At 43.1% G+C, this 27,090-nt stretch overlaps 1 long non-coding RNA gene across 1 annotated transcript in view; it reads right to left on the minus strand.

The window, feature by feature from the left end:
* Positions 1-2,227: 2,227 nt before the first annotated feature.
* Positions 2,228-27,090, minus strand: part of LOC120920570 — a 47,492-nt gene continuing 22,629 nt past the window's right edge. Inside the window, exons 2-3 of the long non-coding RNA XR_005744740.1 lie at positions 6,724-6,835; positions 2,228-2,752 (exon numbers count right to left, since the gene is read on the minus strand). This is a non-coding gene — a long non-coding RNA (uncharacterized LOC120920570). The remainder of the gene's footprint in view (positions 2,753-6,723; positions 6,836-27,090) is intronic.

Raw genomic sequence — 27,090 nt, forward strand, 5'->3', positions numbered from 1 at the left:
CTTATAACGAATAACAACAGAAATTGACCCCCCAAAAGGTCAAAACAGGCAGCTTAAGAGCCGGTTCACACTGCGGCGGCACGACTTCGGGGGCGACTCTGCAAGTTGTCCTGAAGATGACTTCAGAGGCGATTAGCAAAATGACTTCTGTATAGAAGTCAATGCAAATCGCCCCGAGCCGCCCCCGAAGTCGTACAAGAACCTTTTTCTAAGTCGGAGCGACTTCTGTCCCTCCTAGAACGGTTCTATTGCATAGGCTGAGCCGCCTGACGAGTCGCCCCAGTGTGAACCGTGGCACCCCCTGCTTCTCAATTCGCGGCAGCCCCCCCCCCCCCAGGGGGCCCATGCCTGAAGCTATGTATGGGGCCCCATAATTCCTAATAAGACTGGTAAGAGTCTTATCTCTGCAGCAGCTTTCCAACAAATAACAAAGTTAAAAGACTTTGGAAGTATTAAAGCCAAAGCATCAACAAGTTCATATTCTCCATATTCTTACCAGGAATGTTTTATTTTAAAGTGAAGCTTTATTGTCAAAAAGCAATTAAAGTGTAAGTATGATGTATATTAATTAACAGTTTTTAAGGTATTTTCTGTAATGTTAAAAATAATTTCTGATGCGACATTTACATCATACATGCACTGCATACCCATATTATCATGTTAAATAGAGATTTATAGATTAGCCACTACATAGATTCTGCCTAATGGTGGCCATGCACAGCAATACTTCATATACAATTGTATTGTCAATCGATTTACTGACCAGGAGAAAAATATGATCAGAAAGTCGAAAGATCGTTTGATACACCATACCCGTCTTATCTGTCTATCTAGTTTCCTATGATCTGATTCTCCTTCCAGACTGATCAGAATCATTTTGATTAGGTTGATCAATATTCTCCAAGTCGATTGATGACACGTTGGGGGGGGGGGGTACTAAAACTGGTGCACACAGAATCTGGCTGTGCACAGTAACCAATCTGCTTCTAACTTCAACTTGTTCTATTAAAGGAGTTGTAAAGGCATTCTATGAACCTTCTGTGTGTAGCAGCCACCTTTAGCACCCCCTAATTACTTACCTGCACCCCATCTCTCTACAGCGATGTCCACGAATGTCTAAGCCAGTGGTCTCCAAACTGCGTCCCTGGGGCCCAATGATGGGGTGCTATTCCTCCCACTGACACCAATGATGGGGTGCTATTCCTCCCACTGACACCAATGATGGGGTGCTTTTCCTACCACTGATACCAATGATGGGGCACTATTTCTCCCACTGATACCAATGGTGGGGCACTATTTCTCCCATTGATGGGGCACTATTTCTCCCACTGATGGGGCACTATTTCTCCCACTGATGGGGCACTATTTCTCCCACTGATGGGGCACTATTTCTCCCACTGATACCAATGGGCAGCACAGTGGTGCAGTGAGTAGCACTTTCGCCTAGCAGCAAAAGGGTCGCTGGTTCGAATTCCGACCACGACACCATCTGCCTGGAGTTTGCATGTTCTCCCTGTGCCTGCGTGGGTTTCCTCCGGGTACTCCGGTTTCCTCCCACACTCCAAAGACATGCTGATAGGTAAAATTGAATCTTGTCAAAATTGGCCCAGTATATATATATCTGTGTGTATGACTGTGTTTCCCAAGCGTGTCACGATCCTACGGGGTAAAATGACCGCACCAGCCAATCAGACTCTGGCTGGAAAAAGCGCCCAGAGGTGATTCACTTTGCATGAGTTGCACTATACAAGTCATTCATTCACCAATGATAGGGCACTATTCCTCAAACTGACACCAATGATGGGACACTATTCTTCCAACTGACACCAATGACGAGACAGTATTTCCCCCACGGATATCAAAAATAGGGTACTATTCCTCCCTCTGACACCAATGATGGGGTATTTTCTACTCCCACTGGCCACAGTCCAGCCCCCAAGTCTGAAGGACAGTAAACTGGCCCTTTGTTTAGAACACAGGTGTCAAACACAAGGCCCATGGGCCAAATCCAGCCCTCCAGGCCATTTCATGTGGCCCTCGCACCTCTCCTGCAAATGCAGGAGAGCTCCAGCCCTCCTCTGGTCCTCCTCCAGACCCTTACTTTCTGCTTTCAAGCCATGCTTTCAGCTTCTTCCAACACAATAAGGAAAGGGGGGTGCACTGTGATGTAAGGGAGAGTGGGGGACTTAATTTCTGATGGTGGGGTGGCTCTTGACATCTAATGTAAAGGGAAGGGGAGTATAACCTTTTTATTTTACACAAAAAAATATAAATAAAAATGATGTCCCTTAGTAACACTTTAATCTCTCAGGAGAAAAGAGACAGAATTGTCCATATAGCAGTGGAATGAAACAGGATTGTCCTCATCCTTATCCACCATTGATCGGGTGTAGTCCATTCTGCTGCAGAAATGATCCCTATCACTATTAGAGTGATTACGTCCTCTGTTATATTTCTTGGATTTGTTTCTATTTTGTAAAGAATTTCGAGAAAGATGCGTTTTTTGTTGTTGATACAATCGCTCAGTTTTTTCCAGGTTACAAGATGTGGAAATATTATTGTTGCTTCCTCAACAGATTCCAACAGATTGCAGCATTGTGTTTTAGGCGGAGAATGAAGATTACGAATCTCGATTTGAAGACGCCGAAGCCCAGCTGCACGTGGTGACAATACAGAAGAGCGATCATGATCAGCAAAACACAAACGGCGATTATCAGGAGCGACAATACGCCGCCGGAACAATGGTGGCTGGCTGCAAATAAAAGCAGAAAACAATCCTTAGAAACAAGGCGAAATTACAATGTAATCAGGAAAACAAAAATGTAAAATCATTTGATAGAAATGCAATTCTCAGAGTACAAGTCTTGATTTTGTGTAGGGAGTTTTAAAATGTAACTCCACCCGTGAGCAAGATTTCTATAACTGCTTTCTGATTGTGTAACTGATTTCCCCATGTGTCCCTTGTGTTGTAAGTACAGTGGTACCTTGGATTACGAGCATTATTTGTTCCAGAAGAATGCTTGTAATCCAAAGCACTCGTATATCAAAGCAAGTTTCCCCATAGGGATCAATGAAAACTCAGATAATTTGTTCCAGTGTCAATGCTAGTATATGCAGTACCGCATGCGGCCAGAGGTGGGGACGTGTTTCTGAGGTCTCCGAGCAGCTCCAAGTGTCTCCGAGCGCCACCGGTGCCCCTGTACCTCTAACCACTTTTGGTACTGCACACCCCGGAGGCTTGGATCCTGCTCGTCTTGCTAGACAGTGCTTGGAAACCGAGTTAGGATTTTAAAAACAAGCTTGTATTGTAAACCGCGTTACTCGCAATCTGAGCTTTTACTTTACATATTTACAAAATATTCTATACACACAAACCAGGTTTTTTGAAGGTCTCTTTAACCACTTACCTCCCGACCTACAGCAAAATGACGGGCGGGCGGTGGTTTAGTTAACCTGACTGGATCCTGTCAGGATGCACCGATTGTGTGCATGCAGGGCTGCGCACTGGCACGATCTGTCACCCGCCATGTCCATGGGACACAGCCGATGACCAATCCGAGTACCGGCTTACTGCTAGTATCATGTGACTGTGAATCTATTTATTATTTGTTTTTGGTTTTGTTTGACTAATTGTGTATTATTATATACTATTATGGTATGTTTTGTCTTTTGAATCGTGACAAAAATAAATCCCCTGAGGAAGCCTGTAGTGGCGAAACTTGTCGGGATAGAGACTATACCGTCACCACTTTTGTAAAAGGAAAAAATAAAAAAACTCCCTGTGTGACACAACCTAAAAGACAAGTTGCTTTTTTTAAAAATAATTTTAAACTTTGTTTGAATAAAAATGTGTTTTTATACATAGATTCCATTGGGGCAGATTCACGTAGATCTGCGGCGGCGTAACGTATCGCATTTACGTTACGCCGCCGCAAGTTTTACGGGCAAGTGCTTGATTCACAAAGCACTTGCCTGTAAAGTTGCGGCGGCGTAACGTAAATCCTCCGGCGCAAGCCCGCCTAATTCAAATGATCCGGGTAGGGGGCGTGGATCATTTAAATTAGGCGCGTTCCCGCGCCGAACGTATTGCGCAGGCGCCGTCCCTAAAATTTCCCGATGTGCATTGCGGTAAATGACGTCGCAAGGACGTTATTGGTTTCGACGTGAACGTAAATGGCGTCCAGCGCCATTCACGGACGACTTACGCAAACGACGTAAAATTTTCAAATTGCGACGCGGGAACGACGGCCATACTTAACATTGGATACGCAACCTAGGGGGCATGTTTATCTTTACGCCGCGTATCTCTTACGGAAACGGCGTAAATTTACTGCGACGGGCAAGCGTACGTTCGTGAATCGGCGTAGCGACTCATTTGCATATTCTACGCCGACCGCAATGGAAGCGCCACCTAGCGGCCAGCGTAAAAATTGCACCCTAAGATACGACGGCGCAGGCCGTCGTATCTTAGGCATGTTTAAGTGTATCTCAGTTTGAGAATACATTTAGACATACGACGAGCTTAGATTCGGAGTTACGTCGGCGTATCTACTGATACGCCGGCGTAACTCGTTGTGAATCTGGCCCATTGTGTCTATGGCACAGTTAAAATCCCATAAAAAAACCTTCCTGTATATATTCCCTATGCAGGGATGTTGGTGCCTTTATGAGTTTGTCACTAATCCATACCACAACCCATCATGTGACAGCCATGACGAACCACAGCAGGTCACATGACAGTTGGATGGCTTCCTTTAAAGCTAGCTGTGATTGGTCAATTCGTTCACATGGTACAGACAGGACCAATCACGGCCCATCTGTACCATGTGATTAGCTTTGACCAATCACAGTCAATCACAACAAAACAGACAGACTGAATCAGTTTCATTCAGTAAAATTCTTGCGTATGACTCTCTGCTTAGTGCCGGCCAGGGTGATGATGGATCATTTACAGTCAAAGTAATAGGTGGCAGACTTGTGTTCTTGTGAATAACAGTGCTTATCGTGGAGGCAAGCATCATCATTCACACATTCACAACAACACAAGCCACCAGCTATCACCCTGCCTGTAACAGATCCATCAGAGACTCTCATATATAAGTGATACAAGGAACGTGTGCTGGTATATATCAACTCTGATATACAGTACAGACCAAAAGTTTGGACACACTTTCTCATTCAAAGAGTTTTCTTTATTTTCATGACTATGAAAATTGTAGATTCACACTGAAGGCATCAACACTATGAATGAACACATGTGGAATTATACATAACAAAAAATTGTGAAACAACTGAAAATATATTTCATATTCTAGGTTCTTCCACCTTTTGCAGCAGACACATCTCTAGAACTGGTAAGAGGAGACTGTGTGAATCCGGCCTTCATGGTAGAATATCTGCTAGGAAACCACTGCTAAAGAAAGGCAACAAGCAGAAGAGACTTGTTTGGGCTAAAGAACACAAGGAATGGACATTAGACCAGTGGAAATCTGTGCTTTGGTATGATGAGTCCAAACTTGAGATCTTTGGTTCCAACCCCCGTGTCTTTGTGCGACGCAGAAAAGGTGAACGGATGGACTCTACATGCCTGGTTCCCACTGTGAAGCATGGAGGAGGAGGTGTGATGGTGTGGGGGTGCTTTGCTGGTGACACTGTTGGGGATTTAATCAAAATTGTAGGCATACTGAACCAGCATGGCTACCACAGCATCTTGCAGCGGCATGCGATTCCATCCGGTTTGCATTTAGTTGGACCATCATTTATTTTTCAACAGGACAATGACCCCAAACACACCTCCAGGCGGGGGAAGGGCTATTTGACCAAGAAGGAGAGTGATGGGGTGCTGCGCCAGGTGACTACCTCTTGAAGCTCATCAAGAGAATGCCAAGAGTGTGCAAAGCAGTAATCAAAGCAAAAGGTGGCTACTTTGAAGAACCTAGAATATGAAATATATTTTCAGTTGTTTCACACTTTTTTGTTATGTATAATTCCACATGTGTTACTTCATAGTTTTGATGCCTTCAGTGTGAATCTACAACTTTCATAGTCATGAAAATAAAGAAAACTCTTTGAATGAGAAGGTGTGTCCAAACTTTTGGTCTGTACTGTATATAGGTGATAAAAAGAACACAGGCTGAGATATAAAGACTCGGATGCAGACCTGGACTGGCTATAGGGCACATCAGGCATTTGCCCAGTGGACTAGGGCCACATGGCTGTATTCTCTATGGAGGGCTGGCAGCTGGCACATGGCTCTTTGGGCAGATGTCATATAACACACACTACAGAGAACATGTGAGTGCAATTATTGCTGTTTTTATTTTTGTCAATTAAGAAGTTAACTGCGCTAGGAATAGGATTGTGCTTCCCTGTCCTTTGTTGTATACACAGATTACTCATAGACCTTGTCCAAATCTTAAAGGGACAGCTACACCATGGCTGGAAGCTTTTGGATTGCACATTGCTGGTTCTTTGAGCAGTATCACACAGAAATACCCGACACACACACAGTGATAGGGGATCACAATGCTGAACTCTATGAACTACGGTAAATATGTTTTTGATTTACATAGAAGAACAATTACCAAGGACTGAAAACTACATTTTATCTAGGTAGGGGGAAACGGCTATGCACGTTTCAGTAAGCTCTATATTGCCACCTGCTGGGTACAATTAGATATACGTGAAGATACACTAACACATTGCTATGTATTGTTTCCTTACCATGCAAGTAGATTACCTCTGGATCTCTAAAACGCACCCTCCTTTCCGGTTTCTGATGGCCATTAACTTCTGCTTTATCTAGAGGCTTCCTTCGTAAAATTGATGACGGCATCTGCAAAAGAGCATCACAGCCAGGGGATTCAACCTCTTACAGACTCAATGATATCCTACAACTAAACATTTGTCATCTGCTGTATATGTAACCTTTGCCATAAAGCATGCTGATTGAAAGGATTTAAAGGGAACCTGTCATGAGAGAGTCATGGAGGTTGCCATTGCTGGCCTCTGCTGTAAATGCCAGCACATTGGCCATCACTCTGACCCCTATGCTTCAAGACTTTGAGTAACTGACAAGTACAGCTGTCGCCAAAAGTTTTGAGAATGACACAGATATTAATTTTCACAAAGTCTGCTGCCTCAGTTTTTATGATGGCATTTTGCATATAATGTTATGAAGAGTAATCTTATGAATTGCATCATGTGTAGCCGGAAGTGCGGGTTGGAACGCAGTAAACACCAGCACTTCCGGGTTACAGGATGGGCGCGATAGGAGAGCCAGGGGCACCTTACCAACACAGATCAGATGATAGCGATTGCCCGACCCCCAGGAACAGGGACCTGGAGGGAGAGATACGATGGTAGGTTTTTTGGCCTGAACTTGTCTTTGTCTCTTTCTGGGGTGACCTGGACACTCTCTGGCTTGATGATGTATATGCATAGGCGTGCACACAGGGTGTGCCAGGTGTGCCTGGGCACACCCTAATCACACTGTGCTGCACAGATTCTCTGTCTTAAAAGTGAGACATCAGGGGTCTGTTTAGACCTCTGATATCTCACCAAAGCCCCCACATGGAGCTTCTAAAAAATTGTACATAAAAAAAATAATAATAATAATATATTATTAAATAAAATTGTGAAAAATAATAAAAAAAGTTATGATAAAAAAATAAACTACATCAATTTCTTCCCTACTGACACCATCCACTGAGATTATATATATATATTTATATATATATATATATATATATATATATATATATACACATACACACACACACACATGTGTTTGAGCTTTGGGTGCACACCCTAATGCCATGGTCTGCGCACACCTATGTGTATATGTATGAATATATATTTGTAACCTTTACCAGAGGGAAGAAAAAAGAGAGAGGAGGGGGGGGGGGGGTGCCATATTGATTCTAACACAATATGTATTAAAGTGGAGGTTCACCCAAAAAGTTAATTTTTAATCTTAGATTGATGCTCATTTTTTCAAGGGGAATCGGGTAGTTTTTTAAAAAACAAAGCCGTACTTACCGTTTTAGAGAGCGATCTTCTCCGCCGCTTCTGGGTATGGGCTGCGGGACTGGGCGTTCCTATTTGATTGACAGTCTTCCGACAGGCTTCCGACGGTCGCATCAATCGCATCACGATTTTCCGAAAGTAGCCGAACGTCGGTGCGCAGGCGCCGTATAGAGCCGCACCGACGTTCGGCTTCTTTCGACTACTCGTGACGCGATGTATGCGACCGTCGGAAGCCTGTCGGAAGACTGTCAATCAAATAGGAACACCCAGTCCCGAAGACCCGGAAGCGGCGGAGAAGAACGCTCTCTAAAACGGTAAGTACTTTTTCATTTTTAAAAAAACTACCCGATTCCCCTAGACAAAATGAGCATGAATCTAATGTTAAAATTTTTTTTTCAGGTGAACTCCCGCTTTAAGCTATTAACACTCCTATGAGCTATAATAGATTGTACAATATGCTGCACTATGTGTAGGACAATTTGCTCGGTCTGCTGGTTGGCCACTTTCTACTGGGATGTGAACGTGGGAGTTCCGTCCCTCTGGGTGTAGCAAGCAACATCAGATGTTTTTTCACCTTAATGCATAGATTGCATTAAGGTGACAAAAAAAAATCATTTACAACTCCTTTAATTTTAGCGTGTGCCACCTCACCCCCCTATTTATAATGTAGAAAGCTTAATGTAAAAGCCTTTGACACTTATGAAATGCTTGTAATTATACTTCAGTATCCCATAGTAACATCTGACAAAAATATCTAAAAACACTGAAGCAGCAGACTTTGTGAAAATGTATATTTGTGTAATTCTCAAAACTTTTGGCCTTGACTGTAAGCAGAAAAGTTTGACCTTTTTCAATCTACATATTTGTTCTAGATCAGTGACCTGCAGAATAATAAAGCCAGAGGGTCCGGGCTACAGCCAGACAACCATGGGCTCATAGGGTTAAGGGGGGGGCGAGTGACCCCCCCTGGAATCGGCAAGGGTCTGCCATGCTCGCATCTGTAGCTGTGCTGACTCTCTCTGTGTTTGTGCAGTCGGCTCCACAGCTGTTGCAAGATCAGTGTCACGGAGCTTACAGAGCTCTTTACTGCCACCTCTGGCTGCTTCCTGTATGTGCGCCCTCGTGTTTGCTTTTCTGCCTGTAATGTATTTTCAAAGGGACATGTGGAAACAGGACTTGGGAGAAGGAAGACCACCGTGACCTTACAAGTGGGGGCTGTGAGTACAAGTGAAGGGAGGAGGCTGTTTGTGTACAGGGGGGGGGGGCTGACATATATACAGATGAGCGGGGCAGCTGAGTGCATACAGGTATGATCAGTGAAGGGGGGTGCCAGATATAGGAAAGATCATATCATCTGCCCTGTCCTGTATACAGCTATATACACCCATCTTCCTTCCTGTATTCCTCCATCATCACTGACTGCAGATATACATCATCTGTCCTGTATATAGAGCTGTATACACCCACCTTCCTTCCTCTATAAACCAATATCATCCACCCCTTCTATATACACTTCGGGCTAGATTCACATAGAGTTAGGCCGGCGTATCTAACTCAGAATCTGCGCCAACCTAAGTTTAAGTGTATTCTCAAACAGAGATACACTTAAACCTATCTAAGATACGACGGCTTGCGGTCGGCGTAGAATATGTAAATCACTAGATACGCCTATTCACGAACGTACGCCCGGCCAACGCAGTACAGATACGCCGTTTACGTAATGCATTATCAGGCCTAAAGATATTCCATCAAATAGCTGGAATAGTAATGTTAAGTATGGCCGCCGTTCCCGCGTCAAAATTAGAAAATTTTACATCGTTTGCGTAAGTCGTCCGTGAATAGGGATTTACGTCCACGTCGAAACCAATAGGCCCGTGCGGCGTACGTTGCCGCAATGCACACTGGGATATGTAGGAGGACGGCGCATGCGCCGTTCCAAAAAAACGTCAATCACGTCAGGTCAAACAAAATTAACATTAAACACACCCCCTCAGCCTATTTTGAATTTGGCGCCCTTACGCCCGCCCGCTTTAGGCTACACCGCCGTAACTTAGCAGGCAAGTACTATGTGAATCATGTACTTGCCTTGCTAACTTACGGTGGCGTAGTGTAAAGACGATACACTACGCCACCGCAAAGTTAGGGCGGGCTATGTGAATCTAGCCCATACTGTACACCCTCTGTATTGTACATTTGATCAGCACAGTGAGGCTGCATATCATGGGCACATGCCTGCGCTTTATGGGATAATGACTAAGCCCCTCCCCTCCCCTTCATGACATTGTCAAAGAAGCGGAGCATAGGTGACCGTAAAATTATGCCCCCCCCCCTGGAAAAAGTTCTGCGGACGCCCATGCAGACAACTAGCATTTTCAGAAGGAGGCCAACCCCTGCGCTTCTCCCATGATAGCCTGACATTAGATGTGTTTATTGTCACAGTCGCACACTGCCCCCCGTAGATCCAGTTTTAGCATTTCATTGCGATGTTAACTGTAACCTTTTATTACATTGGAATAGAACGTTTTCCTTCCTTTTTATTGTCCTCTAAGATGCAATAAATTTAACATTTGCTTTCAAATGGCTTAAAAGCGTACGCTCTGGATCACAGTGCTAATATCGTACTGTCAGAGCCATTTCCAAGTCTCATTTGCTGAGATGGAAAACATGCATAAAAGTAATTCAGCCCAGACAGAGTTCCCTTTAAGGAGATTACCTTTGCTGCAGGACATTTGGTTCGGTTCAGTGCATTTTCTGCATATTTTTCACCTCTTTTTCCCAGTTTCATTTCTCTTTTTTAATATTCTTTTTTGCCCTCAAGGACCTTCACATGTCTCTTCTGCTATTTTTTTATATTAAGAATTCTTACGATTCCGCTTTAGCTTAAGCAATACCTTTAAACAATTCCATTTTTAATTTCTGTGATTTTTTTTTTCCATTTTCATTTTCTAGCCTATTCTTGGCAGTCAGATTCAAGTGCTTGTGGCTGTAGATTCATATTCAGGATAGGTGGTATAATTAAATCAGGGTACGCTTGTATGGCACTGGCTATCTCTATTGCTATCATGAGCAGTGGACAGCCAGTTATTATAGGATGTAAGGAAAAGGAACCTTGGGGCAGATTCACGTACCTCGGCGCATCTTTCCGCCGGGCGCAGCGTATCTAAAATACACTACGCCGCCGTAACTTTTTTTTTTTTCGAATCCTCAAAGAATTCGCGCCGTAAGTTACGGCGGCGTAGTGTATCTTTGGCAGCGTAAGGGCGCGGAATTCAAATGGATGTAATGGGGGCGTGTTTTATGTAAATACGCTGTGACCCGACGTAAACAACGTTTTTTTTTAACGGCGCATGCGCCGTCTGTGGGGTTATCCCAGTGCGCATTCTCAAAATGAAACCGGAACAAGCCAATGTTTAAGACGGTTACGTCATTCTATGCAAATCCCTATTCGCGAACGACTTACGCAAACGACGTAAAAAATTCAAAACGCGAGGCAGAAACGACGGCCATACTTAACATTGAGTACGCCTCATAATAGCAGGGGTAACTATACGGCGGAAAAAGCCAAACGCAAACGACGTAAAAAAATGCGCCGGCCAGACGTACGTTCGTTGATCGCCGTAACAAGCTAATTTGCATACACTACGCGGAATTAGACGGAAACGCCACCTAGCGGCCGCCGAAAAATTGCACCTAAGATCCGACGGTGTACTAAGACATACGCCTGTCGGATCAATCCGAGATGCAGTCGTATCTTGTTTTGTAGATACAAAACAAAGATACGACGCGCAAAATTTGAAATTACGTGCCGTATCAAGAGATACGCCGGCGTAATTCTTTCGTGGATCTGGCCGCTTGTTTACAAAGGCTTAAAGTGATCAACTTGTAAAACAACCCATTCAGTTTAAAATAGAAAAGAAAGGCAAACCATTTTTGTATAAAAAAAAACAAAAACATTATACATACCTTCCCCCCCTTTTGTTTTTGATAAGTGATCACATTCCCTCTGTTCTCAGCTGCATAAGAGCTGGGGAAGGAGAAGCAGCAGTACACTGAGCTTTCCAGTGAATGGCTGTGCAGTGGGGGCGAGTCAGGGCAAGTCTAATCATTGGAGGAGAGTACACTTAAGCTCCCAGCATAGCTAGAGAACTGATCACGGTGTTCTCTCCTGCCTAGTGTGGTCAGTTTTTAATAGGAAAGCAGAGGGCCTGACAGGAACACCAAGAGGGATTGTACATAAAGTAAGCAATACAAAGAGAACAGGATACTTTATCATACAAGTACATGATACAGCAGCCACATATCAGGAATATGAAGTGTTGGGGTATTGTGATAAAAAAGTAAGCCAACCAGTGTGTAAGCAGTAAGTGAGCGAATGCCGGCAACCTGCTCTGAGAGTTGACATTTAATGTGCTAGGCCAGCGTTCTCCAAACTGCGGCCCAGGGGACACATGCAGCCATTGCTTGCATTTATCAGGCCCTTGGGGCACCATTTCATCCACTGGCTCCATCAACAGGGCACTATTCCTCCCACTGACACCAACAATGGGGCGCTATTCCTCCCACTGACACCAACAATGGGGCGCTATTCCTCCTACTGACACTGATGGAGCACTTTTCCTTCTGCTGACACCAACAATGGGGCGCTATTCCTCCCACTGACACCAACAATGGGGCACTCTTCCTTCCACTTACACCAATGATGGAGCACTATTTCTACTACTGACACCAACAATGGGGCTCTATTCTTCCCACTAATACTAATGATGGAGCACTATTCCTCCCACTGATAGGAATGATGGGCCCTATTCCTCCTACAGACACCAACGATGGGGCAATATTCCTTCCACTAATACAAATGATGGAGCGCTATTCCTCCCACTGACACCAATGATGGCGCACTATTCCTCCAACGGACACCAACAATGGGGCACTATTCCTTCCACTGATACAAATGAGGAAGCACTATTCTTCCCACGGACACCAACAATGGGACACTATTTCTCCCATATTACCAAAGATGAGGCATTTTATACACTCACTGGCCACAGTGTATGCACAGTATAACGGCGCTCGTAGCGCCGTTAGTTTGGATTTTTGCCATGACAACAGGCGGCGACGGAGGAAAGTCCCGCCCCGTTGTCATGACAATGTTATGCCAGAACACAGGGCTTTCTTCCCTATTGTAAAATGGCGATGTGGTCCGCCTTAATCGCGCCATTTCCTGTATGGAAATAACATGATTTTTAGGCACAGTAATGCTTAGAGACTCCTGGGAAATGAGTGTCATCATTTCCCAGGAGGCAATGGGGTCTTAGGACAGGAAGTTTTGAACCACCGCGGACTAGGAACTAGGAAGATTACGAAATCTGCCTAGTAACAGTCATATACAAGTGAGTAAAAAAAAAAAATTTAAGATTTTTTTTTTTTTACATTAAAGGCAAGCTGTTAATAAAAAGTTTCTTTTTAGGGTGGAACTCCGCTTTAATGCCTGAAGCTGGGTTAACACTGCAGCACGGATCGACTCACAGCAGAGGTCCGGTGCATCCTATTTCACTGTTTCAGGTTCGATTTCGGTCCAAAGTTTTGGCTGAATTTGGAGATGTGTGAACCGGCTCCATTGAGAGACGGTCACTGACATGCAAATTAGATGTGTGGAAACCCGCATCCAATTCCCAATAATGTGAATGCAGCCTAAAGTAAACTGGCCCTTTGTTTAGTAAGTTTGGAGGCCCCTCTGCTAGACATTTATTTGTACCCCATACTTCTAGTATATAATGAGCTAGTAAAGGGGTCCAAACCTTAAGCCCTGTACACACGACCCAGATTCTGGTCAGGAAAAAAAACGTTGTTTTTCCTGACGAGATTCCTGGCAAGAATCTCTTGCTGGCCGAGTGTACAGATGTACGATTCAAAAGAACCGCCGTTCTTTTGAATGGCACGAACGAGGTGACGTCATCGACTACGACGAGCATGCGCTCGTCACATTTGATGCTGTCGCCACCATCTTGCTTCACCCTACCTATGCCTTGGAAGCTACCGCGCACGCGTCAAAGTCATTTCGAGCATGCGCGGGTTTCCATGGAGAGGTAAGTATACACACACTCGGGTTTCTCGGCAGGAAAACACTGCCGAGAATCTCACGACGAGAAAATAGAGAACATGTTCTCTATTTTTCTCATCTAGATTCTGGGCAGTTTTCTTGGCGAGAAACCTGAAAGCCTCGTACACACGCTCGGTATACTCGGCAAGAAAGCTCTGACAGCTGTTTTCTTGCTGGTTCTTGCCGAGAAAACCGAGCGTGTGTACGAGGCTTGAGTGTTTTCATTTGTTCACATATGTTATCATTTCAATTTTCAGCGTGGCATTACACACAAATAGCTAGATTCAGGTAGGGGCGCGCAACTTTAAGGCGGCGTAGCGTATCGTATTTAAGCTACGCCGCCTTAAGTCAGAGAGGCAAGTACTGTATTCACAAAGTACTTGCCTCCTAACTTACGGTGGCGTAGCGTAAATAGGGCCGGCGTAAGCGCGCCTAATTCATGTTAGGATGAGGGGGCGTGTTTTATGTTAATGGGGGGTGACCTGACGTGATTGACGTTTTTTACGAACGGCGCATGCGCCGTCCGTGTACATATCCCAGTGTGCATTGCGCCAACGTACGCCGCAAGGACGTATTGGTTTCGACGTGAACGTAAATTACGTCCAGCCCTATTCACGGACAACTTACGCAAACGACGTAAAATTTTCAAATTTCGACGCGGGAACGACGGCCATACTTAACAGTGACTAGTCCAGCTATTTGATGGAATAACTTTACGCCTGAAAACGCCTTACGTAAACGGCGTATCTTTACTGCGACGGGCGCACGTACGTTCGTGAATAGGCGTATTTATTCATTTACATATTCTACGCCGAACTCAACGGAAGCGCCACCTAGCGGCCAGCCTAAATATTGCACCCTAAGATACGACGGCGCAGGCTGTCGTATCTTAGCTAGGTTTAAGTGTATCTCAGTTTGAGAATACACTTAAACTTAGGACGGCGCAGATTCCGAGTTAGGTCGGCGTATCTACTGATACGCCGGCCTAACTCTCTCTGAATCCACCTAAAAGTTTAGATAGGTTTGTATATTTTTTTTATGCCAGCTGGTAGTAGGTTGTCTTTTTCTAGTACTGACTTTTTCACCTTTTGAGTTCACATCTAAGGCAGGTCATAGACGAGTCCAGTCATCATTACTGTGCCAGCTGCGACATACCATTTCTATGCCACAATCAAAAGTGCCTGATCCATCATGCTGGATTTTGTTTAGAAGAATAAAAAATACAAATGATGGCACAATTGTATGCAGCATTTTCATTTTTTTGATTGTCAGAACAATCGTTTTTTGACTCATCTATGGCCTGCCTAAAAATTGGTTAGCCACAAACAGATACTTCCATATACAGTCCTCACCTGCCCATTACTGGTAAAAGTTCCTTGGACAAACTAAAGTGTTAGGCCTCGTACACACGATAGCTTAAACAGAGGACAACAGTCTGATGGACCGTTTTCATCGGTCAAAACCGATCGTGTGTGGGCCCCATACTGTAGGTTATTTAACCATCGGTTTAAATTTAACCGATGGATTCTTAACCGATAGGTCAAAACCGATCGTTAGTAGGCACAACCATCGGTTAAAAATACACGCATGCTCAGAATCAAGTCGACGCATGCTTGGAAGTAGGCATGTGCATTTTGTTTCGTTCCGAATCGAAAAATTCGGACAAATTTTTCATTATTCGGACATTCGGGTGCATACGAATTCCCGAATTGTAATATTAACGAATTTAACCGAATCCGAACGAACGTTTTTGAATCGAAAACCCGCGGACGAAATTCGATCGAATTCGAAAACAAATTCTATTCGAATCGAATTCGAAAACAAATTCTATTCGAAAACAAAAAATTTGAATGAAAATTTAAAGCAAATTTGAATCAAAATCTAAAAAATATAAATCGATTTCTAAAAAAGAATACAATAAAATAGAATATAAAATGTTATAAAATGTAATCAAATACAATAGAATATGAACTGTCTTCTTCTATCTATCTTCCATTTTCTGAAATTCGAAATTCATATAGAATGAACTCAAATTCGAATAGAAAAATATTAGAATAGAGTAGAATAAAATAAATAAATAAATAAATAAATAAATACGGTATATATATATATTTTATTATTCTACTCTTCTGATATTTTTCTATTCGAATTTGAGTTCATTCTATTTGAATTTCAGAAAATGGAAGATAGATAGAAGATAGATAGAAGAAGCCAGGTCATATTCTATTGTATTTGATTACATTCTATTAAATTCCATTCTGTTCTTTACTATTCTTTGATTTTCATTCTATTGTTTTATTATTTTATATTCTATTTTATTGTATTCTTTTTTAGAAATCGATTTATATTTTTTAGATTTTGATTCAAATTTGCTTTCAATTTTCATTCAAATTTGTTTTCGAATCGAATTGTTTTCGAATTCGATTCGAATAGAATTTGTTTTCGAATCCGATCGAAATATTATCGAATCCGGTCGAAATATTTTCGAATTCGACCGGAATTTTCGAATTCGGTCGAAAACGAACGAATTTAACACATGTAATGAATCTAACTTAACGAAATTAATTAAATAACGAATTAAAACGAAACAAAACAAATTTTTCCCTTTTGCACATGCCTACTTGAAAGCATTGAACTTCGTTTTTTTCAGCACGTCGTTGTGTTTTACGTCACCGTGTTCTGACACGATCGTTTTTTTAACCGATGGTGTGTAGGCGCGACCGACCATCAGTCAGCTTCATCGGTTAACCGAAAAAAATGGTCCATCGGTCCGTTCTCATCGGATGGACTGATCGCGTGTACTGCCAAACTACATCAGACAGTATCATTTAAGGATTTTAAATCCCTTAAACAGACTTTTTCCTAATTACGTTTTAAGTAGGTATTATTTCACTGTTCATTCATGTGCTGAAAGGACATGTCTCAGTGCTGATCGAAATCAGACTTCAGGGAAAATCCATTTTACTTGAGTGGCATGTAAAAATGAACATTTTTTTTTAAAGTAATAAAGTTTAATTACTTTCGAGAGTGTAGTTACCCTTCAAGGTAAAAATGATCAATTTATCTGTTAAAGTGGGCGTTAGAGCCCAATGAAGGAGATTTAAGTAAAGACAATGCAAGTGTCAAGATCTGATGCCAGTATAAAAGAAATGCTCAGTATTGATAATGAGATAATGAGACATATTATATATTTCATTGCAACCAATCGCATTTCAGTTTACTGATGTTAAAGCGGGAATTCACCCGAAAACTTTTTTTTAACATTAGATTCATGCTCATTTTGTCAAGGGGAATCGGGTAGTTTTTTTAAAAACGAAGCAGTACTTACCGTTGTAGAGAGCGATCTTCTCCGCCGCTTCCGGGTATGGTCTCCGGGACTGGGCGTTCCTATTTGATTGACAGTCTTCCGACAAGCTTCCGAACGTCGGTGTGGCTCTATACTGCGCCGGCCCACCGACGTTCGGCTACTTTCGGAAAATCGTGACGCGATAAATGCGACCGTCGGAAGCCTGTCGGAAGACTGTCAATCAAATAGGAACGCCCAGTCCCGCAGCCCATACCCGGAAGCGTCGGAGAAGATCGCTCTCTAAAACGGTAAGTACTGCTTAGATTTAAAAAAAACTACCCGATTCCCCTTGACAAAATGAGCATCAATCTAAGGTTAAAAATGTACATTTCCGGGTGAACCTCCACTTTAAGGTAAAGGAAAGATCAGTTCTGAATGGTTGATGAAGGATGGTACACTTTGTACACGTTGCTCTTCGTTTTTTTGTTTAGAAACCTGAATGGGCAAGGTTAAATGGTATGTCAGTTCTAAGGATGAACTTTTCTTATTTGCTCTCTTTTTGATTTGTTAAATATACCATTAAAGACATTTAAAATCTTCCTATCTGGACTACAATTTTCACCTATATAAGATGTTACATGGTTACATAGTTAGTCAGGCTGAAAAAAGACACAAGTCCATCTAGTTCAACCAAGGAAAGAAAAAAAAATCATACAATACCATATACACAATCCTATACCCACAGTCAGTGGCGGACTGACCATTCGGGCCACATGCCACTAGGGGGCCCCATCAGGGTTGCCAGCCTCAGTAAAACCAGGGACAGTATGTAAAAATCTGTGTTTTTTTTAAAATCCCAAGATTATAGCTGCCCCGCCTCTCCGGTATGTTTTCAGTGTGTGTATGTGTATTCTGTGTGTATATATACTGTGGCCCAGATTCACAAAGCACTTACTCCGACGTATAACAAGATACGCCGACGTAAATGCAAATGTGCGCCGTCGTATCTGTGTGCCAGACCCACAAACAGATATGCGCCTAAAACCAGGCTACACCCCGCCGACGTATCTTGCTTACACCGGTGTAGGGTGGGCGCACATTTAGGCTGGGAGTATGGTGCCGCTCCCATTGATTAGCCATTCAAACATGCAAATGAGGGAAAAACGGCGATTCACGAACCTGCGTGCGCCCAACACCGGTCGAGGTGCGCGTAAGTTGTACGTCCGGCGTAAAGTTATTCCCCATAAAGGAGGTGCAACCCAGCAGCAGACATGCAAAGGTCTGCACCAGGGAACACAAGCTGGCGTATTTTACGTTGGACGTGTGTCTGGCTTGGCGTAGGTTACGTTCATGCCGTACGCAGTGATCCGGCGTAGTTTAGGCAGTTGTTCCGACGTGGTTGTGAGCATGCGCAGGGGGACGCGTCCACGTCGCGGTGCATGCGCAGTTCGTGATAGGTATCTGTCTGGCGCTCAGCCCATCATTTGCATAGGGTCACGCTTCATTTGCATGGGTCACGCCCACTTCCACCTATGCCGGTATACGCTTTCGAATCCTACGCTACGCTGGCGCAGCGTTGGGAGCAAAAGCTTGCTCAATGCATTGCTTGCCTCTCTGCGCTGTGTTGGCGTAGCGTACATTGGTTACTCTACGGCGGCGTAATGTGCGCCTGATCTCTGTGAATCTGGGCCTGTGTGTCTATATTGTGTGTCTGTGTGTGTATACTGTGTATGTATACTGTATGTGTGTGTGTATTGTGTGGCCCCATAATCTATTGCCTAGGGGCCCCATAATCTCCAATTGCCCGGGCCCCCATGAGTTGGCAGTCCGCCCCTGCCCACAGTTGATCCAGAGGAAGGCGAAAAATCCCAGCAAAGCATGATCCAATTTGCTACAACAGGGGAATAAAATCCTTCCTGATTCCAGAAAGGCAATTGGGTATTCCCCGGATCAACTTTACCTATAAATGTTAGTACCCAGTTATATTATGTACATTTAGGAAAGAATCCAGGCCTTTTTAAAAGCAATCTACTGAGCTGGCCAGAACCACCTCTGGAGGGAGTCTATTCCACATTTTCACATCTCTTACTGTGAACAAATCTTTCTGTATTTGAATATGAAATCTCTTTTCCTCTAAATGTAAAGAGTGCCCCCTTGTCCTCTGTGATGACCCTAAAGTGAATAATTCAACACCAAGTTCACTATATGGACCCCTTATGTTCCCCCTTAGTTCCTATAATCTTTCCTCATAGCTGATTTCCTCCATGCCTCTTATCAGTTTGGCTGCCCTTCTTTGCACTTTCTCCAGTTCCCTGATATCCTTTTTGTGAACTGGTGCCCAAAACTGAACTGCATATTCTAGATGAGTTCTTACTAATGATTTGTACATCGGCACAATAATATCTCTCTCTCTGGACTCCATACCTCTCTTAATAAAGAACAGATTTTGCTTGCTTTTGAAACTGCAGCTTGGCATTGCACTGTGAACCCAGCCTTACAAATCAAAGGGATGAACTTCTCTCTGGAAATGAAGTCAGTTTAAAGCAACCTGTCAAGTAAGCTATTAAATTGTTCCTCTGTTTAACCCCCTATTAACCCTTAATTTACTCTAACCAGCCCTATTAAGTCCTTATTCTCTTTCTCCAATTAATTATTATTTTGATGCTAATTTTATTTTTCTGTTCACTTCTATTTTATAAACTATTTATAATTCAAACTTTTTGTCGTTAATATTTTTACACCTTTATCATATTTTTACATGTTTCACATTGAAAAGAGTGCAAAATTGAAAAAATGCTTTGTAAATATTTTTTCAATGCTTTGTATCATTTCTGAAGTGTAATCAAAAAAGTTATCGACGAGTACTAAAAAAAAAAAAAAAGTACCGGTACTCGATGCATCCCTAAATGTGATGTAACCCAAAGTTCGGTGGTTGATTCTTTTGTTTTGTAGATTTTTGTGGTTAATGTTAGAGTTATGTTACATTAGGATTATGTCCTAGGAGGTTAAATTGCATCCCCTGCCCACATTTTTTACCTTTTGGATAGAGTGGGCAAGGGTTAGACTCTGAATTAAGGACTCCATTAGAGAGATTTTCCCTGCACTTTCTACCCCGGTGACAACTTGTTTTTGTCTGTGTCCCAATTGGAGAGAGCTCCCATCACTTCCTGTCAGAAAACCTCCAACAATGACACAGAAAGCAAGACAAAAATTGCAAATTAGGTGAATGCTTGTGTTGTTATTGGTATTCCCTTAGCAATTTTTCCCTGTACACACGGGCAGAATGTTGGAGGACATTTTCCAGTACTAAAAAAAAAAAGGTACCGGTACTCGTACTTGTAGAAAAAATGGTATCGGTGCATCCCTAACTGTGACACAACCCAAAGTTTGGTTGGTTGATTCCTGAGTGACCATTGCCAAATTGACATAAGAGCTTTCTGAATCCGGTGTTAAGCCTCGTACACACGGGCCAGAATCTCGTTGTTGTGTCTCTAGGATAAGAATCAAAGTGAAATCTCCTCAGAAGGACCCAGACAACAAAAATAATCTGATAGGGGTTTTCCCTACTCTATTCAAAATCAGAAACGTTTAGCTATACATACATTTACCAAACAGGTCAGCCTTAAACCTCGTACACACGACCGAGGAACTTGACGGGCGAAACACATCGCTTTTCTTGTCGAGTTCCTTGTTAGGCTGTCGAAGAACAAGGCAAGTTTCTCCATTCCAGTCGAGGAAATAGAGAACATGCTCTCTTTTTGGCTCGTCGAGTTTCTCAACAGTTTCCTCAACGAAAATGTACACACGGCCGGTTTCCTTGGCAAAAAAAATATCTCCCAGCAAGCTTCTTGCTGTTTTTTGCCGAGAAACTCGGTCGTGTGTACGAGGCTTAAAGCCTCGTACACACGGGCCAGAATCTTGTCAGGAAAAAAACATTGTTTTTCCTGACGAGATTCTTGGCAAGAATCTCTTGCCGCCCGAGTGTACAGACGCTCCTTTCAAAAGAACTGCGGTTCTGCATGTGCTCGTCACATTCGATGCCGTTGCCGCCATCTTGCTGCACCCTACCTATGCCTAGGAAGCTACCGTGCGTGCGTCAAAGTAATTTCGAGCATACGCTCGGGTTTCTTGTTGGGGAACAGGCCGACAAGAATCTCAATGAGAAAATAGAGAGCAGGATCTTTGGGCCAGATTCAGAGAAGAAGTACGCCGGAGTATCTGCTGATACTCCAGCGTATTTTCAAATTTGCAGCGTCGTATCTTTATTTGTAATTCACAAACAAAGATACGACGGCATTTGGCTAAGATCCGACAGGCTTACGGCTTCGTATGCCTTCGGATCTTAGGATGCAATACTTCGGCCGCCGCTGGGTGGAGTTCGCGTCGTTTTCCAGCGTCGAGTATGCAAATTAGCTTTTACGGCGATCCACGAAGGTACGCGCGTTCGTTACGTCGTCGCTAGTCGGTTTTTCCCGTCGCAAAGTTAGGCCTGCTTTTTCATGGCTTAACTTTAGACGAGCCATGTTAAAGTATGGCCGTCGTTCCCGCGTTGAATATCAATATTTTTTTTTTTTGCGTAAGACGTCCGGGAATACGAAAGTACGTTACGCACGTCGCCATTCAAAACATTACGACGGGCGACGTCGTTTCGCGCAATGCACGTCGGGAAATTTTACCCCGGAGCATGCGCAGAACGTTCGGCGCGGCAGTTCTTTATGAATCTGGCCCTTTATTTTTCTCATCGGGCAGATTTCCAGACGAGAAACCTCAAAGCCTCGTACACACGCACGGTTTACTCGGCAAAAACGAGCGTGTGTACGAGGCTTAGGATTCAAACTTCTAAAACTTATAGAGGAATTTGAGGGTGCTCTATCAGTGAATTGGAGGAGTGTAGGTAAGGAAAATTAAGGGTGCTTATTGTACAATGAATAAAGTGCAATAAATCATACTCAATGATCAGAAGTGATCGTTTACCTGATCTGACCTGGTTGGTTAGTATGAGCTACCGTACTTCTTGATTTAACATTAGTGAACAAGCCTGATCAAGTGAATATAAACCTTTGTGTTTACCACTATTGCGTCCTGAGACCTGCATTGCTGTGAAGAGGTTAACCTCTGTTTTACAGCCTCCTTCTAAGTGAAAGCCATTAAAAAGTAGAACTAACACTATATGATTCAGTGTCGGCGAGTCCTTGTATGACATTGCTGACTTAAATTAATCCCACCATCGCAGTAAATAACCGCATGTTGCCTGACACAAGACTAAATAAAATGACCCATATATTACAGCTTGCGATGGACATTCTTTCTAAAGTATTACAGAAAAAGACATCTAGAACACCATAAAACATAAAAAAAAAAAGATCTGCTACATAATAGTGTAACTGTTTGATCCAGCTACCAGTCTACAGCCAAATAAAAAATCTGACATGTGAACCACTTACTAAATGATATTACTCTTGAGATTTTCCTGTTTTTGTGTTGCTGCCCAAGCTGCTTTCAATTATTTCCCAACCTAGCAATTTTCCTATATCGAAGGATCTCGTTTTATTGCAAATAGAGTCGTATAAAAAGAGAACATCTATTGTGATTATATATACTTAGTTTATCTTTATTATCAACGTTTTCAGCCCTTCAAGGCGACACATACATATTTATGTAGCAAATCATTACCCAAGGGTACCGTGCTATGGCTGCATTCGGTCTGCGCTTGGAATTTGGGGACCATAAATTTTATGGCGGAGATTTCCAATTTGTAAAACGGAGGCCTCTTATCGATGTTTTGTTTAGTGAGTGTTATGAATGATACAGGCGAATGGCATATTATTTTATGGCCTTGTTGGTGCTCTAGAATTTTTTTTATGCTTTGAGAAATTTACAAACCTATTGGCAGCAGTGGACCCCCAAGTAAAAGGCACCCTTCTCCACTTGCACTCTTGTTAAACACTCTATGGCCACAATTTTTTTTATTTTTTTCAAATTATTAACTTCAGGAGTTTTGAGTCAAAGGTGCTGCTAATCCTACAGTAAATGAAAACATTTTAGACAATTGTGCAATTCCAACCGTGTGACAACAGTTTGGGGAGGCCCTTTTCTGTTCCATCAGGACTGTGCCTAAAGCCATCCCCATAAAGACTAGGGGGCAGATCCTCAAAGATCTGCACCGGCGCAGAGTATCTGAGATACGCTACGCCGCCGTAACTTACCTGGCTTTGGTTTGAAACCAGAAAGAATTTGCGCCGTAAGTTACGGCGGCGTAGTGTATTTCTCGCGGCGTAGGAGCGCAGAATTCAAATGCGGCGAGAAGGGGGCGTGTTTCATTTAAATGAAGCACGTCCCCGCGCCGAACGAACTGCGTCAAAACTCCCAGGGTGCATTGCTCCAAATGACGTCGCAAGGACGTCATTGTTTTCATCGTGAACGTAAATGGCATCCAGCCCCATTCACGGACGACTTACGCAAACGACGTAATATTCTCAAAATTAGACGCGGGAAAGACGGCCGTACTTAAAGCGGTGGTTCACCCTTAGAGGGCACTTTTTATCCTTAGATTCCTGCTCGTTTTTACTAGGGGAATCGGCTATTTGTTTTAAAATATGAGCATTACTTACCCGTTTACGAGATGCATCCTCTTCGTCGCTTCCGGGTATGGGCTGCGGGAATGGGCGTTCCTTCTTGATTGACAGTCTTCCGAGAGGCTTCCGACGGTCGCATCCATCGCGTCACGATTTTCCGAAAGAAGCCGAACGTCGGTGCGCAGGCGCAGTATAGAGCCGCACCGACGTTCGGCTTCTTTCGGCTACGAGTGACGCGATGGATGCGACCGTCGGAAGCCTCTCGGAAGACTGTCAATCAAGAAGGAACGCCCGCTCCCGAAGACCCATACCCGGAAGCGACGGAAGAAGATGCATCTCGAAAACGGGTAAGTACAGCTCATATTTTAATACAAATAGCCGATTCCCCTAGACCGAACGAGCAGGAAGCTAAGGAAAAAAAAAAAAAAAAAAAAAGAAATGGTTGAACTCCCGCTTTAACATCGAGTACACCACCATATAGCAGCTTTAACTATACGCCGGAAAAAGCCGAACGGAAATGACGTAAACAAATGCGACGGCCGCGCGTACGTTCGTGGATCGTCGGAAATAGCTAATTTGCATACTCAGCGCAGATTACGACGGGAACGCCACCTAGCGGAGGCCGAAAAATTGCATCTAAGATCCGAAGGCGTACGAAGACGTACGCCTGTCGGATCTAACCCAGATGCCGTTGTATCTTGTTTTGAGGATTCAAAACAAAGATACGACGCAGGAATTTTGAAAATACGCCGGCGTATCCATACGCCGGCGTAATTTCTTTGTGGATCTGCCCCAAGGTTTGTACCGGAGGAACTTAAATAGCTTAAAAGCACTGATGTTAGCCCTTTTAAATGTCGTTGGAATGAACTGGAGTGCCAATTGCAAGCCAGATCTATTCTCATCCAACGTTTGTACCTGCTCTTACCAATGTTCCTTTGGCTGAATGGGTACACATTCCCACAGACCCACATCAAAAATCCTGTGGAAAGCTTTCATAGAAAAGGGGAGGCTGTTGTAGCCCCAAAGGGAATTAGAGGGCAACTCTATGTTAGCGTCCATGTTTTTTTATGGGACGTTCAACAAGGTGTGATTGGCCAGATGTCTTCAAACCTATGGTCATGTAGTGTAATTGTTAACACAATCAAAGGAGGAGATTCAGTATTAAAAGGCTCCCTTAATAGATTTAAGATGCTTAACTTTATTTTGGCACCAAGAGGGCTGTATTGTTTAAAATGGTTGCAAAGCTCAGTCATGAGATCTGAATAAAGCACATATATGTGTAGTGATTGCTTGTCTCACTCTAAAGCTTCAATTGTTGTTTCTCTCTTGTACTTCATTCCTTTGTTATCAGCATAAGCCACTTCTTAAAGTTTTCCTGACACATGAGATACAATTTGTGGAGGGTCTATTTACAACACAGTTCTTCTGCTGTGAATGGGGGGGGGGGGGGGTCCTTTCCTCCAATAAGCTCTCATACAGTGTCTCAGACCTCTAACTGCAGCTCTCCACTCCCTCCTCTGTAATACTGAAAAATGCAGAAAGATTTATTCTAAAATCAGCATTTTTGAAGGGATGTACAAAAGTAAAGACTGCAAAGTAAAGACTGCAGATAAACAAGGCTAGTTACTTCACTGGGTATATGAATGGGTTTACAACCACTTTAACAGTGGGGGAATGTTTTTTTTTAAAACAATGAGTAAATATGGTATTTTGTGGTTAATGTTAGAGCTGTGTTACATTAGGGTTGTGTCCTAGGAGGGTAAATTGCATCCCCTGCCCACATTTTTTCCCTTTTGGATAGAGTGGGCAAGGGTTAGACTCTGAGTTAAGGACTCCATTAGAGAGATTTTCCCTGCACTTTCTACCCCGGTGACAACTTGTTTTTGTCCCCATTGGAGAGATCACCCATCACCTCCTGTCTGGAAACCCGAGCAGCACTCTCAGCCAATGGTAGAGCGCTCTGATCGGTGTGTTCCGGTGGGTGGGCTGTCCCCCTGTCAGAAAACAATAGCTCAGCGTGGGAGATCGCTGGACTAATTTTGCATGGTTAGTACAGCGGCTTCCAACTAGACACGTCAGTTTTTTTTGTGCAACCGGCAGGGTTAGTGTGCATCCGGCTTTACTTTCTGTCTGGTGATAACATTGTCACCAGAATAGGAAGGAGTAAAGCTACACACATAGATTTCTCTCATCCAACAGGCCAAATAATAGAAACCCAACAGATTCATCTATCTCTGTTAAACAATGTGAATGAAGAAACCTTCCTTACCAGCTATTGTATTTTGGCAACCAGCAGATGTAGCTATCCGAATACCCAAACAGTGACTGCATCTGATTGGATGTATTAACTGTTCAAGCAACAATTATTCACCCAGCTCCTTTGACAAAAGTTGATTTAAAAATCAAGATTTGTTGAGTCAGGTGGTGCCAACAGTGCCACCCACAGCTCGAATTTTGGCAGGCTACAATAAAAACCTAACAGGTGATAACTCTTCCCTACACTACCCAAAGCTAAATTAAACTGGTTAGAGTCTATGTAAAAAATCTAACTGAAATATATTGCTTAGCATGGTCCATTAAAGTGGATATGCTGGAAAACAACTGCCAAAAAAAGCATGTCTACTTTCTGGAGGTGCCGTGACATCAGGATGTCTTGCTGGTGGCTCCTGGGAAAGCTAGGTACTAGAAATCCCTCAAGAGTTAGTGGATAAATTAATAGGTTAGGGCAGTGATGGCAAACCTTGGCACCCCAGATGTTTTGGAACTACATTTCCCATGATGCTCAACTACACTGCAGAGTGCATGAGCATCATGGGAAATGAAGTTCCAAAACAACTGGTGTGTCAAGGTTTATCAACACTGGGTTAGGGTATTCGTTAGGATTCAAGTGAAGTTGGGGGCAAGTATAGACTATAGAGCTCATCATGTTTTTGGCCAATTATATAATATACACTTGTACTTGGCACTCAAAACTCCTGTAATAATAATTACTTGCTTCTGGCAAGTAAAATTATACCATAACAGAACAAAACAGCATCCAAGTTTAAAACGGCTGGATTTATACTAAAAAAAGTACATTATACAAACATTCCAATGGGGAA

Source organism: Rana temporaria, chromosome 13, assembly GCF_905171775.1.
Source record: "Rana temporaria chromosome 13, aRanTem1.1, whole genome shotgun sequence".
Classification (NCBI taxonomy): Eukaryota; Metazoa; Chordata; class Amphibia; order Anura; family Ranidae; genus Rana; species Rana temporaria.